We start from the raw sequence: 17,782 nt of genomic DNA, 5'->3' as shown, positions 1-17,782 counted from the left end.
AGCGCCGTTAATTAACGGCGCTGTGGAAAAAGTGAATAGCGCCCCCCAGAGTCGGATTTTCTCTGGGGTCTCGGTTGCCGGGGGTAGCCGAGACCCCAGAGAACATGATTCGGGGGGTTTTTTACCAACCCCCGAGTTGCGATCGCCGGTAATTAACCGTTTACCGGCGGTCGCAACAAAAAAAAAAACGCGATTTGCCATTTAATTTCTCTGTCCTCCGATGTGATCGCACATCGGAGGACAGAGAAATGTGGTCCCTGATAGCCCCCGATAGCCCCCCAATACTCACCTACCTCCCCCGGTGCTCCTCGTGGCTCCCGATGGGCGCCATCCTTTTCCGGGGAAATAATGGCGGGCGCATGCGCAGTGCGCCCGCCGCCCGGATGTTCTTTGGGGTCTCGGCTGCCGGGGGTAGCCGAGACCCCAAAGAACATGATCGGGGTCGGTTTTTACCGACCCCTGTTTTGCGATCACCGGTAATTAACTGTTTACCGGCGACCGCAAAAAAAAAAAAGCGATGTCATTCACTGTCCTCTGATGTGATCGCACATCAGAGGACAGAGAAATAGGGGGATTCGGGGACCCTGTTATACTTACCGGTGTCCCTGGGTCCTCCTGCTTCTTCTGCTGGCCGCCGGCTTCTTGCTCCGGTAAGAAAATGGCGGGCGCATGCGCAGTGCGCCCGCCATGATCTGCCGGCCGGCAGAAGAAAATTCTTCCTCTTTTTTTATTTTGGTCACTGTGAGATCCTATCACAGTGATCAAAATAAAAAAAAATAGTAAATAACCCCCCCCTTTATCACCCCCTTAGTAAGAAAAAAATAATAAAATAAAAAAAATTTATGAATTTCTATTTTCCAAATAGGGTTAGGGTTAGGGGTAGGGTTAGGGGTAGGGTTAGGGTTAGGATATGTGCACACACAGAATGGTTCTCTGTGGATTTTTCCGCAGCGGATTTGATAAATCCACAGGACCAAAACGCTGCGTTTTTCCTGCGGATTTATCGCGGATGTACCGCGGTTTTTGTGCGGATTCCACTGCGGTTTTACACCTGCGATTTTCTATTATGGAGCAGGTGTAAAACCGCTGCGGAATCAGCAGAAAGAATTGACATGCTGCGGAATGTAAACCGCTGCGTTTCCGTGTGTTTTTTTCCGCAGCATGGGCACAGCCTTTTATGTTTCCCATAGGTTTACATTGTACTGTAAACTCATGGGAAACTGCTGCGGACCCACAGCTGCGGAAACGCTGCGGATCCGCAGCAAAATCCGCAACATGTGCACATAGCCTTAGGATTAGGGTTAGGGCTTGGGTTAGGGTTAGAGCTAGGATTAGGGTTAGAGCTAGGGTTAGGGCTAGGGTTGGGGCTAAAGTTAGGGTTAGGGTTGGGGCTAGGTTTAGGGCTAAAGTTAGGGTTTGGGCTAAAGTTAGTGTTAGGGCTAGGGTTGGGGCTAAAGTTAGGGTTAGAGTTGGGATTAGGATTTGGATTAGGGTTGGCATTAGGGTTACATTTTGGATTAGGGTTAGGTTTGGGATTAGGGTTAAGGCTAGGGTTGGGATTAAGGATAGGGGTATATTGGGATTAGGGTTAGGTTTTGAGGTTAGGGTTGAGATTAGGATTAGGGGGGTGTTGGGTTTAGGGTTTTGATTAGGGTTATGGTTAGCTTTGGGATTAGGGTTAGGGGTGTTTTGGGGGTTAGGGTTGTGACTAGGATTATGGATTGGGTTGGGATTAGGGTTAGGGGTGTGTTGGGGTTAGGGTTGGAGTTAGAATTGGGGGGTTTCCACTGTTTAGGTACATCAGGGGGTCTCTAAACGCCACAGCCAATTTTGTGCTCAAAAAGTAAAATGGTGCTCCCTACCTTCTGAGCTCTGCCGTGCGCCCAAACAGTGGTTTACCCCCACATATCGGGCATCAGCGTACTCGGGATAAATTGGACAACAACTTTTGGGGTCCAATTTCTCCTGATACCCTTGTGGAAATAAAAACTTGGGGGCTAAAAAATCTTTTTTTGTGGAAAAAAAAAATATTTTTTATTTTCACGACTCTGCATTATAAACTTCTGTGAAGCACTTGGGCATTCAAAGTTCTCACCACACATCTAGATAAGTTCCTTGGGGGGTCTAGTTTCCAAAATGGGGTCACTTCTGGGGGGTCTCTACTGTTTAGGTATATCTGGGGCTCTGCAAATGCAACATAACGCCCGCAGACCATTCTATCAAAGTCTGCATTCCAAAACGGCACTCCTTCCCTTCCGAGCTCAGCCATGCGCCCAAACAGTGGTCCCCCCCACACATGGGGTATCAGTGTACTCAGGACAAATTGGACAACAACTTTTGGGGTCCAATTTCTCTTGTTACCCTTGTGAAAATAAAAATTGGGGGGCTAAAAAAATCTTTTTGGTGAAAAAAATATTTTTTTTTGTTTTCACGACTCTGCATTATAAACTTCTGTGAAGCACTTGGGCATTCAAAGTTCTCACAACACATCTAGATAAGTTCCTTGGGGGGGTCTAGTTTCCAAAATGAGGTCACTTGTGGGGGGTTTCTACTGTTTAGGTACATCGGGGGCTCTGCAAACGCAACATAATGCCTGCAGACCATTCTATCAAAGTCTGCATTCCAAAACGGCGCTCCTTCCCTTCCAAGCTCTGCCATACGCCCAAACAGTAGTTTATCCCCCACATATGGGGTATCAGCCTACTCGGCATAAATTGCACAATAAATTTTGGGGTCCAATTTCTCCTGTTACCCTTGTGAAAGTAAAAATTTGGGGGTGAAAAGATCATTTTTGTGGAAAAAATATGTTTTTTTTTATTTTCATGGCTCTACATTATAAACTTCTGTGAAGCAGTTGGGGGTTCCTAGTGCTCACCACACACCTAGATAAGCTCTTTGGGGGGTCTAGTTTCCAAAATGGAGTCACTTGTGGGGGGTTTCTACTGTTTAGGTACATCAGGATCTCTGCAAATGCAACATGACACCTGCAGACCATCCCATCAAAGTCTGCATTCCAAGCGGCACTCCTTCCCTTCCGAGCCCTGATGGGTGCCCAAACAGTGCCCTCCCCCCACATATGGGGTATCAGCGTACTCAGGACAAACTGGTCAATAGATTTTGTGGTCCAATGTCTCCTGTTACCCTTGATAAAATAAAAAAATGCAGGCTAAAAAATCATTTTTGAGTGAAAAAAAAGGATTTTTTATTTTCACGGCTCTACGTTATAAACTTCTGTGAAGCACCTGGGGGTTTAAAGTGCTCACCACACATCTAGATAAGTTCCTTAAGGGGTCTAGTTTCAAAAATGGTGTCATTTGTGGGGGGTTTCCACTGTTTAGGCACATCAGGGGCTCTCCAAACGCGACATGGCATCCGATCTCAATTCCAGCCAATTCTACATTGAAAAAGTAAAACGGCACGCCTTCTCTTCCAAGCTCTGCAGTGCGCCCAAACAGTGGTTTACCCCCACATATGGGGTATCGACGTACTCAGGAGAGGTTGCACAACAACATTTGTTGTCTAATTTCTCCTGTTACCCTTGTGAAAATAAAAATTTGGGGGCAAAAAGATCATTTTTGTAGAAAAAATGCGACTTTTTTATTTTCACGGCTCTACGTTATAAACTTCCGGGAAGCACCTGGGGGTTTAAAGTGCTCACCACACATCTAGATAAGTTTCTTAAGGGGTCTAGTTTCCAAAATGGTGTCATTTGTGGGGGGTTTCCACTGTTTAGGCACATTAGGGGCTCTCCAAACGCGACATGGCATCCGATCTCAATTCCAGCTAATTCTACATTGAAAAAGTAAAACGGCACTCCTTCTCTTCCAAGCTCTGCAGTGAGCCCAAACAGTGGTTTACCCCAACATATGGGGTATCGACGTACTCAGGAGAAATTGCACAACAACTTTTGTGGTCTAATTTCTCCTGTTACCCTTGTGAAAATAAGAATTTGTGGGCGAAAATATCATTTTTGTGTAAACAAATGCGATTTTTTATTTTCACGGCTCTACGTTATAAACTTCTGTGAAGCACTTGGGGGCTCAAAGTGCTCACCACACATCTAGTTAAGTTCCTTAAGGGGTCTAGTTTCCAAAATGGTGTCACTTGTGGAGCGTTTCCACTGTTTAGGCACATTAGGGGCTCTCCAAACGTGACATGGCATCCGATCTCAATTCCAGCCAATTCTGCATTGAAAAAGTCAAACGGCGCTCCTTCTCTTCCAAGCTCTGTGGTGCGCCCAAACAGTGGTTTACCCCCACATATGGGGTATCAGCGTATTCAGGAGAAATTGCACAATAAAATGTATGGTTAAATTTCTGTTTTTACACTTGTGAAAATAAAAAAATATGGTTCTGAATTAAAGTGTTTGCAAAAAAAGTTAAATGTTCATTTTTTCCTTCCACATTGTTTGAGTTCCTGTGAAGCACGTAAAGGGTTAATAAACTTCTTGAATGTGGTTTTAAGTACCTTGAGGGGTGCAGTTTTTAGAATGGTGTCACACTTGGTTATTTTCTATCATATAGACCCCTCAAAATGACTTCAAATGTGATGTGGTCCCTAAAAAAAATGGTGTTGTAAAAATGAGAAATTGCTGGTCAAATTTTAACCCTTATAACTCCCTAACAAAAAAAAATTTTGTTTCCAAAATTGTGCTGATGTAAAGTAAACATGTCGGAAATGTTATTTATTAACTATTTTGTGTGACATATCTCTCTGATTTAAGGGCATAAAAATACAAAATTTGAAAATTGCAAAATTTTAAAAATTTTCACCATATTTCCATTTTTTTTCATAAATAATCGCAAGTAATATCGAAGAAATGTTACCACTAGCATGAAGTACAACATGTCACGAAAAAACAATCTCAGAATCAGCAGGATCCGTTAAAGCGTTCCAGAGTTATAACCTCATAAAGTGACACTGGTCAGAATTGTAAAAATTGGCTCGGTCATTAAGTACCAAATTGGCTCTGTCACTAAGGGGTTAAGACATGCTGAACTTCATCCGATGACAAATAATATTGGCAGTCCATAAAGCGACATAAGCATGATCGCCAGGTATTCTGCAGACCGAGAATGGTAGATAAAGTATATATAGAGACAAGATGTCTTGTTTGTTATTTCTAACTTGTTTATTCCCCTAGGGTATATACAGTATTGGTCAAAAGTTTGGACACACCAGTTCATGCACTGGTTTCCTTATTGGAATATAAAAATATTGTAGATTCAGACTGAAAGCAGCAAATCCACAAAGAAACACGTGGAAACAAAGCGTAAAGAAACACGTGTGAAACAAAAGATGTTAAACTTTAGACTCTTCAGAATACTGATACTGATTTATTTTTTTTTCTTATGCGGTAAAATAAGGTTGACAGCAGTAAATCGAAAGTACTATCTTAATCATCTGCCATAATTTTCATTTTTTTTTTATCTACTATTGAATCTAAGTAAAGTAAATGGAAATGGAAAAGAGTTTTCAGATTTTCTGCTTATATCAAAATGTTAAAAAAAAATATGCAGGAATTCTTATGAAGATTCTTCAGAGCAGACACATTTTAAGCAATGTAGTAATAAAAGTTTCAGCAGTGAGACCCAATTACAGGAGAGATACAAAAAATAAATGGGAATGTGGCTCTAAAAAACAAAATATTAAATATTCAGAAATGAAAATGGGGGTAGTGTTTATTGTGCTCATTTACAGAGTTAAATATTCATCCTGCAATGGAGAGAACTGAACTCATTAAAGTCCGATAGAAGATATGGTTTTTATATTTCCATGTAGGCACATTAAATAAGTGTGAACAGGATGGTAGGGACCAAGATATCAGGAAAAAAACTTCTTCCACTGCCATCTGCCGTGCTCTACGACTGGTTTTGCAAGTTGCCTGGCATGCAGCAATGGAATCTTCTATCTAGATCTACTTACGGCCCATTGGCTAACATGTGTCTTTGGATTGAGTCTCTATAGTTGGTGCTCCACCTTCTGTACATATTGTACTTTAGGTGCTTCCATCCCAGCTGGGTTTCACTTCATCCGTCCTTCTGCTTCTTAAATTCCTGAGCGTGCCTAGTAGTGATGCGCGAACATACTGGGATAAGATGCTATCTGAGCATGCTCGGGTGCTAGCCAAGTGACTTTGGCGTGCTCAAATCTGTTCAAGTTCCAGCGGCAGCATGTCTCGTGGATGTTCGACAGCCGCAACACATGCAGGGAGTGTCTAACAAACAGGAATCCCTGCATGTGCTGTGGCTGTCAAACAGCCATGATACCTGCAGCCGCAGGGACTCGAACATATTTCTTGAGCACGCCGAAGATACTCGGTTAGCCCACGTGCACGTTCACTTACCACTAGTGCCAAGACCTCTCTGTCCACATGCCTACCAGCATACTGCATCAAAGCCTGGGGTCTGTGTGCCCACATGAACCTGGGGCCTAGAGAAGCCACCTCACCTGGAGAGCCTAAGCACAGCATAGGAAAGTGCAACTCATATACATTGCTATGCTATCTAGTCCAGGTACTGTATGTACATAAGTATTCTCCTATAATATATCCCCTCATTGTCATGCAGACTGTATATGTACAAAGGTTTAACTCTGCAATACATCAGTTTCACCGGAGGTGGGATTCAACCAGTTCCCCTCAGTTTTGGCAAATAGATTGATAAAATCACAGCAGATTTGCCGAACCTTGAAGAAAATTTACCCCTATCCAGTACTCTATATTATCTGGGAGGAGAATGCATAGTTTGATGCCAGCCAAACATTGTAGCGCAGGTGATAAGAAGACTACAGAGCAGTCGAAGCAATGATGCAGTCATTATGTTTCCTGCAACACCTGCTTACAGCATCCTTGTCCTGACTGCTCTCTAGTCTCCTTCTCTCATGCACTTTGCCGGACTAGAATGAAGTGGCTCCTGTGATGGCTGATGTTAAGGGAAAGGGGCAAAGCCTCCCAGTCACATAGCAGACCTCATAATAAGAAGGGGCAGTGTAGGTGTATGTTGGTAACTAAGTAGAATGATGTACTGCAATATAGGGCTATAAATACAGGGGGCTGAAAGGAGTGTTGTACTGCATGATAGGACTGTATATAGAGGGGCTAAAAAATAGTGACATACTGCAGGCTGAGATTGTATATAGAGGGGTTGTGAGGTGTAATGTACTGCAGGATGGGGCTGTATATGGAGGGGTTGTGAGGTGTAATGTACTGCAGGATGGGGCTGTATATGGAGGGGTTGTGAGGTGTAATGTACTGCAGGATGGGGCTGTATATGGAGGGGTTGAGAGGAATGATGTACTGCAGGATGTGCATAATTATTGGGTAACTATTAGCAGAATTATTTTGAAACTAAATGAAAAATGTACATTGTACCATCTAATTTACTTATTTTCATCTGTTAGCATGAGAATAATAACCAAACAACTCAAAATGCACAAAAAAATATATATACATTTTTTTAAATGTCAAAAATGTATTAGTGACCAATATAGCTGGCCTTCTTTTTATAACGGTCAAAAGACTTCCATCAATGGAATCTGCCCGTGTCTTAATCTATAGACGATTAACTTTTTTTGGCAGCACCAACCACAGCCTCACACACTGGTAAGAGAGGCGACTGTTTTCCTTAGGCTACTTTCACACTAACGTCATTTGGAATACGTCATAATGCGTCGTTTAGGAGAAAAAACGCCTCCTGGAAAGTTGCCCGCAGGATGCGTTTTTTCCACATAGACTTACATTAGCGACGCATTGTGACGTATGGCCACACGTCGCATCCGTCGTGCGAAGGATGCGTCGTGTTTTGGCGGACCGTCAGCACAAAAAAACGTTTCATGTAACTTTTTTTTGTGCATCGAGTCCGCCATTTTTGACCGCGCATGCGCAGCCGAAACTCCGCCCCGCTCATCTCGCTGGGCAGCGGATGCGTCGTAAGACTGCATCCACTGCCCACGTTGTGATTAATTAGCACACTGTACGTCGGGCCAACGGTTTGCGACGGCCCGTACCGACGGACTAGTGTGAAAGTAGCCTTAACCGTAAAGCTTCCTTTAAAGAGGTGTTTACATGTTCTCTTTAGGATTTGGGTGAGGTGAGGAAGGGGCCATGTCATTATTCTTTTATCTTCAAGGCCTTTACAGGCAGCCGAGCAGTGGAGACTTCAATGCATTGTCCTGCATAAAAAAAATCATGGATTTCTTGAAAGATCAGGACTTTTTCCTTTACCATTGTTGAAGAAAGTGTTTCCAAAAAACGCCAATAGGTTTGGGAGGTTATTTTGAGTCCATCTTCAATCTGAAAAAGTTTAAATAGCTCATCTTTAATAAACACAAGCCCATAGCAGTAACTCACCTTCACCTTGCTGGCATCTGAGTTGAAATGGAAGTCTGTGGGCCACGTGCCCATCCATCAAGAGTCACTCTCATGTCTTCAGTCCATAAAGCCTTTGAAAAAGTTGTCTTCAGATATTTTTTGGTCCAGTCTTGACTTTTCAACTTCTGTGTCTTGCTCACCGGTGGTCCAGTTTCAGTCTGCCTTACCTTGGCCGTGTCTCTGATCAATGAACACCTTGTACTTCTGGGCCTCCAGGGAGGTTACTGTTCAGGAATATGACCTCACTGGAAGATAATAGCTTCTGGTCACTTGACGTTTGTGCATCTTTTTTCTTAACACGTTTTTGAGACCCTGATAACTATTTTACAATGAAACTTTTGATGTTTCTATGATAACATTTCAATATCTTAGGAATTTCAAGAGTGCTGCATCCCTCTGTAAGACTTTTAATAATTTTTTACTCTTCTTTGGCCCATTTTTCTGCATATAAACAAGTTGCCTAATAATTCTGCACACCTTGAATTAAGGTTGTTGTATCCTTAGGCTGAATCCTTCCTCATTACACAAATACACATCACCAGATATACCTCGTCCAATAGTTTATACAGCTTGGATTTGGAAAATCGGTATAAAGATGATGATTTGGTCAAAATAATAATTTGTCTAATAATTGTGCACAGTGTAGGGGGGCTATGAGGAGTGATGTACTGTGAGATAGAATTGTACATAGACTAAGTAGTTTACTATATTGCAGGATGAGTTTGTATATAGCGGGGCTAAGAGAGGTGCGATATACTGAATGATTGGGCTGTATGTACAGGGGCTGACAGAAGTGATATACTGCAGTATGAGGTTGTATATAAAAAGGCAGGATTTTAAGTAATGCAGCAGTGTAATGGGGTAATGTCATCATATATAAGACAAAATAACTAAAAAACTTCAGAGTGCATATGTATTTCCAACCCCCTCCCTAAAGTCAGTACTTTGTAGAGCTTTCTTTTTGCAACACTTACAGCTGCAAATCACTTTGAATAAGTGTGTCTATGAACATTCCACATCTTCCACTGGGATTTTGCCCATTCCTCAAAGCAAAATTGCTCCAGCTCCTTCAAGTTAGATGGTTTCCTCTGGTGAACAGCAATCTTCAAGTCTGGCCACAGATTATCAATTGGATTAAGATCTGGGCTTGAACTAGGCCACTTCAAAACATTTACACATTTCATCTTAAACCACTATCCAAGAAGTATTGTTTCTCCTTGCGGAGAGTGACATGGTAAGCATGTCTCTGAAGAGACAATTTGCATATTTCCCAGAGGAGCATTGCGGCTTTAAGTCTCCTCACCTCGACATGCTTATCATGTCACTCTCCGCAAGGAGAAACGATACTTCTTGGATCCCGGTCAGACGCCTCTCAATCAGCCAAACCAGATCTCCACTTTGCACTGATGAGAGGCAGTACACCGAAACACAGTGTCTGCAAATTGAGATTCTGGTTTGGCTATTATCCTAAGTCATGTGACAAGGCTTGTTAAAGGGTCGACATTGACTGTTAGGATTGCTACTTCCAATAGGTGGCACTAGAGTTCTAGTCCTCTTTCTCTCTGAAGAGACAATTTGCACCTTAAACCACTCAAATGTTGCTTTAGCAGTATGCTTTGAGTCATTGTCTTGCTGGTGAACTCCATCCCAGTTTGAAATCACTGACAGACTGAAACAGGTTTTGCTCAAAAATATCCCTGTATTTCACACCATCTTTCTTTCCCTCGAATCAGATAATTTTCCCTGTCCCTTCTGCAGAAAAACATCCCCACAGCATGATGCTGCCACCACCAGATTTCACTGTGGGAATGGTGTTCTTGGGGTGATGAGCTGTGTTGGCTTGACACCAGACATAGCATTTACCTTAATGGGCAAAAAGTTTAATTGTGGTTTCATCTGACCACAGCACCTTCCTCCATGCATTTGGGAAGTCTCACACATGTCTTTTGACAAACTAAAAACAAGCCTTACAGTTTTGTGTGTAAGTAAAGGCTTTCTCCTGCCCATTATTCCATAAAGGCCACCTCTATGGAGTGTACAGCTTATTGTGGTCGTATGGACAGATACTCCAGTCTCTGCTTGGGTACACTTCAGAGTTACTTTTGGTCTCTGTGTTGCCTCTCTGATTACTGCCCTCCATGCCCGGGCTGAGAGTTTTGGTGGGCGGCCCTCTCTTGACAGGTTTGTTGCGGTACCATTTTCTTTCCATTTGATGATAATGGATTTGATGGTGCTCCGGGGGATCATCAGAGATTGGGATATATTTTTTGTAACCCAACCCTGACTAATGCTTCTCAATAACGTTGTCCCTGACTTGTTTGTAGATCTCCTTTTGTCTTCATGGTGTTGTTTGATTAGTGGTGCCTCTTGTTTAATGGTGTTGTAGGCTCTGAGACCTTTAAAAAATGGTGTGTGCATATACTGACTACCATGTGACACTTAGATTGCACACATTTGGACCTCCTTTCACTAGGCATGAAGGTCAGTATGAAGAGAGACCTGAGTAGTCTCGAAAGCTTGTAATTTGTTACCATCTTTTCAGTTAGCCATTAAAAGGTATCAACCACTGAGGACTCTCAATTCTAAATATTTTTCTATCTACTGGTCAACACGGTACAAAGATATTTATCTTACCTGTTTCACTATGCATGTGACTTATGAAGGTAATTGATTGCATCAGAAACCGCTACGTCATCATCTCGCGAGATCGCAGCATGGAGCGGTTGCTGGAGCGTCGCGAGCGGGAAAGGCCTGTTGTGGATCCGAGGGGCCGACGGACGGTGAGTATATAACGATTTTTTAAAATTATTTTTAACATTAGATATTTTTACTATTGATGCCGCATAGGCTGCATCAATAGTAAAACGTTGGTCACACAGCGTTAATAGCAGCGTTAACCAAGTGCGTTACACCGCGGCATAGCGCGGTCGGTTAACGCTGCCATTAACCCTGTGTGAGTGCTGACTGGAGGGGAGTATGGAGAGGGCACTGACTGCGGGGAGGAAGAAGCGGCCATTTTTTTCTGGACTGTGCCCGTCGCTGAATGATCGTGGCTGTTTTGCCACGACCAATCAGCGACTTGGATTACATGACAGAGGCCACGACCAATGAATATCCGTGACAGACAGACAGAAGGACAGAAAGACGGAAGTGACCCTTAGACAATTATATAGTAGATAATATTTGCTGTATTCTTATTTTGATGATGGCACTGGTTCTGTATTTAAGTATTGTGGTTAATGGTGCTATGCTCATATACTGATGGTTTTGGTGCTGTAATCATGATCTTTTGATGCCACATTCATGTACTGATGGATCTGGTGCTGTAATTATGGACTGATGATGGTTCTGGTAATGTATTCATGTACTCATGGTGTTAGGGCTGGGGGAACGCACCAAATAATATAATGAGTGATAAGAGGTGCGTTCGCAGCCCGGGGTCCACCGTGCAGAGATGGAACCTGCTGCTAAATAATGGCGGACACAATATGGCGGTATAACGTGTTCACACACGGGTTAGCTTCACCCAGTATTAAAAGGGAGTCGAACCCTGTTGCTTCACAGGGCCGCGGAACCGCAGAGTGAGCACTAGAGTGAGGTCACAGAACTCTGCCCCAAGGACAGGAGGAAGAGTCCCTCAGACCACAAGTGCTCGGCGCCGCAACCGCGGTGCCAGGGGAAAACTAATATTTAAGGCACGAGAGTGCGTACAGCGCCGCACTGACGGACGCCACTAACCACCCTGTCTAGGGCCAGGAAAGCGCACTGATTGCGCACGGCGCCGCACTGGCGATCGCTGCTGGATAGACGCTGTAAGGATTGTGCTCTTGTGCTTGGATAGCACTGTCTGGCGCTAGATTACTCCATCATTCGCGAACAGTCAACAACTCTAGGGATGGGAATGATTCAGAGCTTTCATCCATCGACAGGCATACATCCACACACACATTAGTAAGTTTATACTAGCCCATGGCCGTGTGGCCATGCCAACCTTTTATAGCGGAAGCTCTACAGGACTTTCCTAGTGGTCCAATAGGCGCTGCTACAGGACCTGAGCATGAGACCCCCGACATCCAATGAAAGGTCGTCCCTTGGGCATGCTCAGAAGAAGAAAAGCAGGACTTAGTCCCAGGGATGCCTGCTCGCCGCTGATCAGTACTGGCTACAATGGCTGAGCTGGAAGGACAGCAGTAACCAGCTGCACAGTATCAGCCTGAGTCAGACGCTGGGACCGATGTCTCCGCTGAGCAGGCTCCACTGCGGCTGGAGGAGAATGGGAGACCGCAGCGGAGATGGTTCGAGATTTCCCTTGTGTAGCGAGGGGAACTCGACACCTAACACATGGTGGTTTCGATTGTGTAAAACTGTTGCAATCCACAACTTAAAAGAATATGTTCTACTTGGCTATATCAATAAAGTAGTGTGCCAACTGACAAGATAAGGATATCTGCATTTATCCTAGTAGCACTGAATGTTTGCATTTGGGCAGAAAAAGAGGAGTCATACCTCGCAGTATTATGTTGTCTGTGCAATCTTGGGAAATTTTTCCATAGACTCTACTATATTATCAGTACTCAGAGGCATCACCTGCTAGAAAATGAGCATTTAATTTTGGTTACCTTTACTTTTATTTTGCAGGTGTAGTCTGAAAATGGGCTTGGTTCCCCTTTTGCAAACCAGGATCATGTTAAAAATGTGAATCCTATACCTTGTTTTAAACTGATCCTAAAATAACCACATAATATGGTTTAAATTGCAATTTCAATACTTAACAATCCTTGCTTTTACTAATCCAAATAGGTGTTCTGGTGTTGCAATTGTATTAAGATTTTAACCCTTAGCTCTCTCTTCAATATACAGTGCCTTGAAAACGTATTCATACCCCATGAACTTTTACACATTTCTTTCAAGTTACACTTACTTTTGTTTGTTGTTTGTATTTTATTGTGATATACCAACACAAAGTAGCAAGTATTTTTAAAGTGTAAAGGACATGATAACTGGTTTTCTAATTATTTTAAAAACTAGATGGAGGCCCGATGCGATCGCATCAGGAGGGCGGTAATGTCACGATGGAGGCCGGCTTTGCAGCGTTGAGAATTTCTCCCCCCATGTGCTCACCCACCTATCCACTCTGTCTTTCCCCATGAGCTGACTTCTCCCGTCTGTGCTCTCTTCTTTGACCTGTCTACCCCATGTGCTATTCCCCTTGAGCCATGTTGACGTTGATATTTGCTTTCTAAAGGGGTTTTCCCACAAATGAAAGTTCATTTTTCATTTTAAAATTTTTCTGTGTCTGACCGTGTACAGAACATACCACAGCTCCTGGGCAGGGGAGGAAGCAAAAGACAATACTGACATTACAGCAGGAGATGGCAAAGGATACATTTTGTGGGGTAAAATATTGTTTTAAAAGTCAGTGAAATATTTTACCTGACAAAAGAAATCCTCTGTAATCCCCTGCTATAATGTCAGTATTGTCTTTTGCTTCCTCTCCTGCCCAGGAGATGTGGTATGCTCCGTACATGGTCAGACAGACAATTTTTAAAATGAACCTTAGTTCGTGGAAAAACCCCTTTAATGTGACCGGCTTCCTCTGCCTGTAGACACGTCGCGGATCAGCCGAATCCAGCACAAAAGGCTAGTACCACTAGCAGTTTCCATATTGAGACACCCATCACTTCGGTGTCCCAATATGGAGGTCAGTGAACTTCCGCCTCTTGGAATTCTGGGATCCGGACACATCTGGACCGAACAGGATGTGAAGACATTACAAGGTAAGTATATATTAAGATATAAATCTGAAAATTGTGACCTGCATTTGTATTCAGCCTCCTGTAGTCTGATACCGCTACATAAAATCCTGAGTGACCAATTACCTCCAGAAGTCACATTATTAGTAAATTTAGTCCACCTGTGTGTAATTTATTATTAGTGTAACTACAGCTGTTCTGGGAAGGCCTCAAAGCTGGTAAAAATATGCCCCAAAAGACTTGCAGCAGTAAATTCAACCAAAGGTGGTCCTACAAAGCATTGACTTGAGGCTGAATACTAATGCACGTCACAATTTTCATATTCATATTTTTTAAACATTTAGAAAACTATCACTATTTGTGTTGGTATATCAGATAAAATGCAAATGAAAAACATTAAAGTTTGTGGGCGTAACCTGAAAAAAAAAAGTGGAAATGTTCATGGGGTATAAATACTTTTTCATGGCAATCTGGATATCAGTCTTACGGCTATTCCTCTTGGCTGTGTCGCTCATCGCAATGTGTTTGCATTTGAAAGACAAGGTAAATAAGGACACGTCTAAATAGAAGTATCAGGGTTTAACACAAACTTGTATCTACTTTTCTACACTTTCACACTCTTGGGAGAAATTCTGTCTGCTAAATGCTTCTAGTTTGGGAAATCAAAATTTTAAACTTACACATAAATTCGAGATAAGACAATATCAGTTTTTCCTGCATCACATATGGGGACATTTTTTGCTGCCTCCTTCACAATTAACAATGCATCAAACTCATGTAATGAGAGCAACAGTTACCGAAGCTTCAACTCTCTACCTCTGCGAATAAGAAAAGCAGTCTACGCTAATTGCACAGGGCCTATGTTGCCAGAAGAGCTGCAACAAGAAGCCGAGCAGTGGAACCTTTCTCGCTTAGCATCTAGTTAGATATTTCCTTCTTGTCAAAGTCTTAAAAGGATAAATATTTTATATGTAAGTACAAAAGTTTCTCCAGCGGCAAAGATCGAGAAATCTAATTATGTATATCACATGGCAGTCTACAGCAGCCAAATGTAGTCTGAAGTGAAATTAGCAATGGTCTCCAGATGCTGCTGAGGAGTCACTTTACATTTTTTGCTAATAGGAACAAGGCTTAAGTGTTGTATTTAACTACCGCAGTCATGAAGGATCAGCAATTACTTCAGCAAGGAGCAAAGGAATGGCGCTTAGGATGTCAACATAGCAAACCTTACAAAATACATGATTAAACCGGATACCAAAAGCACATTATACTTACTCTGCCGGCCTTCTGATTACTAGCAATAGATGAACAATGCAAAACATAATGTGAATTCCTATACACACTGAAAACATCATCATGTGCTCATGGATTTTGCATAGGGTTAGAGCTGATAGGGTTCTTACAACAAGGCCAGATATGACATGACATTCAGGTTGCAGCCATGATGCAACTGGGCAATGATCAGGTGCCTCTATAGTTCATGAATAGACTATTAAAGGGGTTGTCTGGTATTGAGGTACAAGTCTGCAGTCATTCTATCACTGCGCACTGTGAGGTTTCAGCGACGCTAGACCACAAGTTTACGATTTGCATACATGCAGTCACGTGCCGACTAGACGTTCACAGCCAGACACATCTAGTCGAAATGTGGCCTGAAGAAGAAACTGTTCCAGAATTAGTGAAGCAGTGGCAATTGGAGGTATTCAGTTTAAATGTAAATAATCAGTTAATGTTCTTCTCTAACCCCTTCCCATAATTGGACATTTAGGTTACCCATTAGTTAGAGGTTTATATCGTGTCTGTACAATCGCCTTCACTTAACGGTTGTTTATTAACCTGTACACAATGATTGCAGCACTGATATACCAGACTCATTGCTCCCTCTCTCACTGTTACTTTTAGCATACGTCCACAGACGTTGGATACGTTATGGATTTTCCATCCCAGTATTTAAGGCAAAAATCTGCTACATATTACAATACCAGCATTGTGGATGTGATTTTCAAAAATCTACATATTGTGGGGAAAATCTGAAGAGGAAAAGTTAGCAAAGGTTTCTCCAGAAGAAGTCAACAGGTGAAACCGAAGGTCGGGCAGTAGACTGGTACGCAACATGTTATTTTACTTTGCTAGGAGCCTTCCTACTTTTTTAGTGAGCAGAATAAAATCTTTTATGGCAGAACTTGTCTGGTCATGCTGCTCTACTTTGAGCTGCTTTTCAAGGAGGTTAAAAAACATGTCATTGTTGGTGGTTGCTTTAAGATATCCTTGTAATTTAGACACAGTGGATTGGACCACCAAAGAAAAGAAATAACAATGGACAAGAACCAATAATGATACTGAAGCTTGTGGTTGAGGAGAAAGACACAGGAGCAGGGCCGGTTTAGACAAAGCGGGACCCTGGGCAAAAGTTTAAAGTGAGGCCCCAAATGCTCACATTGTATCATCACACAATCATTTCTGTTGTATTTACAAGCACTAAGCAAATAGAGAAATGGTTGCACTCGATTATACTAAAGCAAGGGAATGTGTGATACATGAAATGTGAATAGCATAATGGCTTGTGAAAACTATGAAAAAACACATGAGATGCTTAGCACAAAATCTGTCCAAAAAATGTGAGCCCATCCACCAACGTCAAGGTAATCTCGTGGATCAGATGGGTCCCTGACCTAACTGCCTAGTATGAACACTTACCTCTGGCTAATGTCTTGATAAAGCCTGTATTTATAGGGAGGTCGGAATCAAATGTGTTTGGATGTAATTAAAATCACAGCATGGTGAAGGGTGGGGTGTTTAAGTCAGAAAAAATGGTACATAACAAATAATGGTAAACTGACTGAACAGAGAACTAGTCTGAACTTGATGCATACCAAAAAACAACATAGCAAATAGAGAAATAGTTGCACTCAATTCTACTAAAGCAAGGGAATGTGTGATACATGAAATGTGAATAGCATAATGGCTTGTGAAAACTGAAAAAACACATGTGATGCTTAGCACAAACTTTGGCCAAAAAATGTGACTAAGTGTTCACACTAGGCAGTTAGGTCAGGGACCCATCCGATCCATGAGATTACCTTGACGTTGGAGGATGGGCTCACATTTTTTGGCCAAATTTTGTGCTAAGCATTCTCATGTGTTTTTTCATAGTTTTCACATGCCATTATACTATTCACAATTCATGTATCACACATTCCCATGCTTTAGGACAATTGAGTGCAACCATTTCTCTGTTTGCTATGTTAATTGTTTCTTGGTATCCACCAAGTTCAGAAGAGTTCTCTGTTCAGTCAGTTTACCATTTTTTTGTAATAATTATAGGGGATAACTCCGGAGACTCTTTGCGTGGAACAAGACAACTACAGGACACAGTTTTATAAGTGGTAAAGTCTATATTATCACACGGTGATTCAAACAGGTGCAGAGAGAAACTCAAGTCCACAACACTTGGTGCAAATATCAAATGCAGCTCAGCAGTATATAGGAAACTTCAGAGGAAAATGCAATCATGCAGAAAGTCTATGAAGCACAATTATTCTTGAGGATACTTGACACGAATAAGTCCTTGCTTAGTCAAAAACAGATAGATATGCTTATAAGGCAGTTCAAATAATATCTTAGCTCAACCAGGGAGGTCTGGGTAATAGTCTCAAGT

The 17,782-nt window shown here is 42.3% G+C and overlaps 1 long non-coding RNA gene across 2 annotated transcripts in view; it reads left to right on the top strand.

Moving 5' to 3' along the window:
• LOC143785988 (uncharacterized) overlaps window positions 1-16,224 on the top strand; it is a 208,300-nt gene extending 192,076 nt beyond the window's left edge. For both annotated transcript variants that reach the window (XR_013218184.1, XR_013218186.1), the window contains exon 4: window positions 16,027-16,224. This is a non-coding gene — a long non-coding RNA (uncharacterized LOC143785988). The remainder of the gene's footprint in view (window positions 1-16,026) is intronic.
• The last annotated feature ends 1,558 nt before the right edge of the window (window positions 16,225-17,782 follow it).

Source organism: Ranitomeya variabilis, chromosome 7 (assembly GCF_051348905.1).
Source record: "Ranitomeya variabilis isolate aRanVar5 chromosome 7, aRanVar5.hap1, whole genome shotgun sequence".
NCBI lineage: Eukaryota > Metazoa > Chordata > Amphibia > Anura > Dendrobatidae > Ranitomeya > Ranitomeya variabilis.
This window is presented reverse-complemented; position numbering and strand designations above follow the sequence as displayed.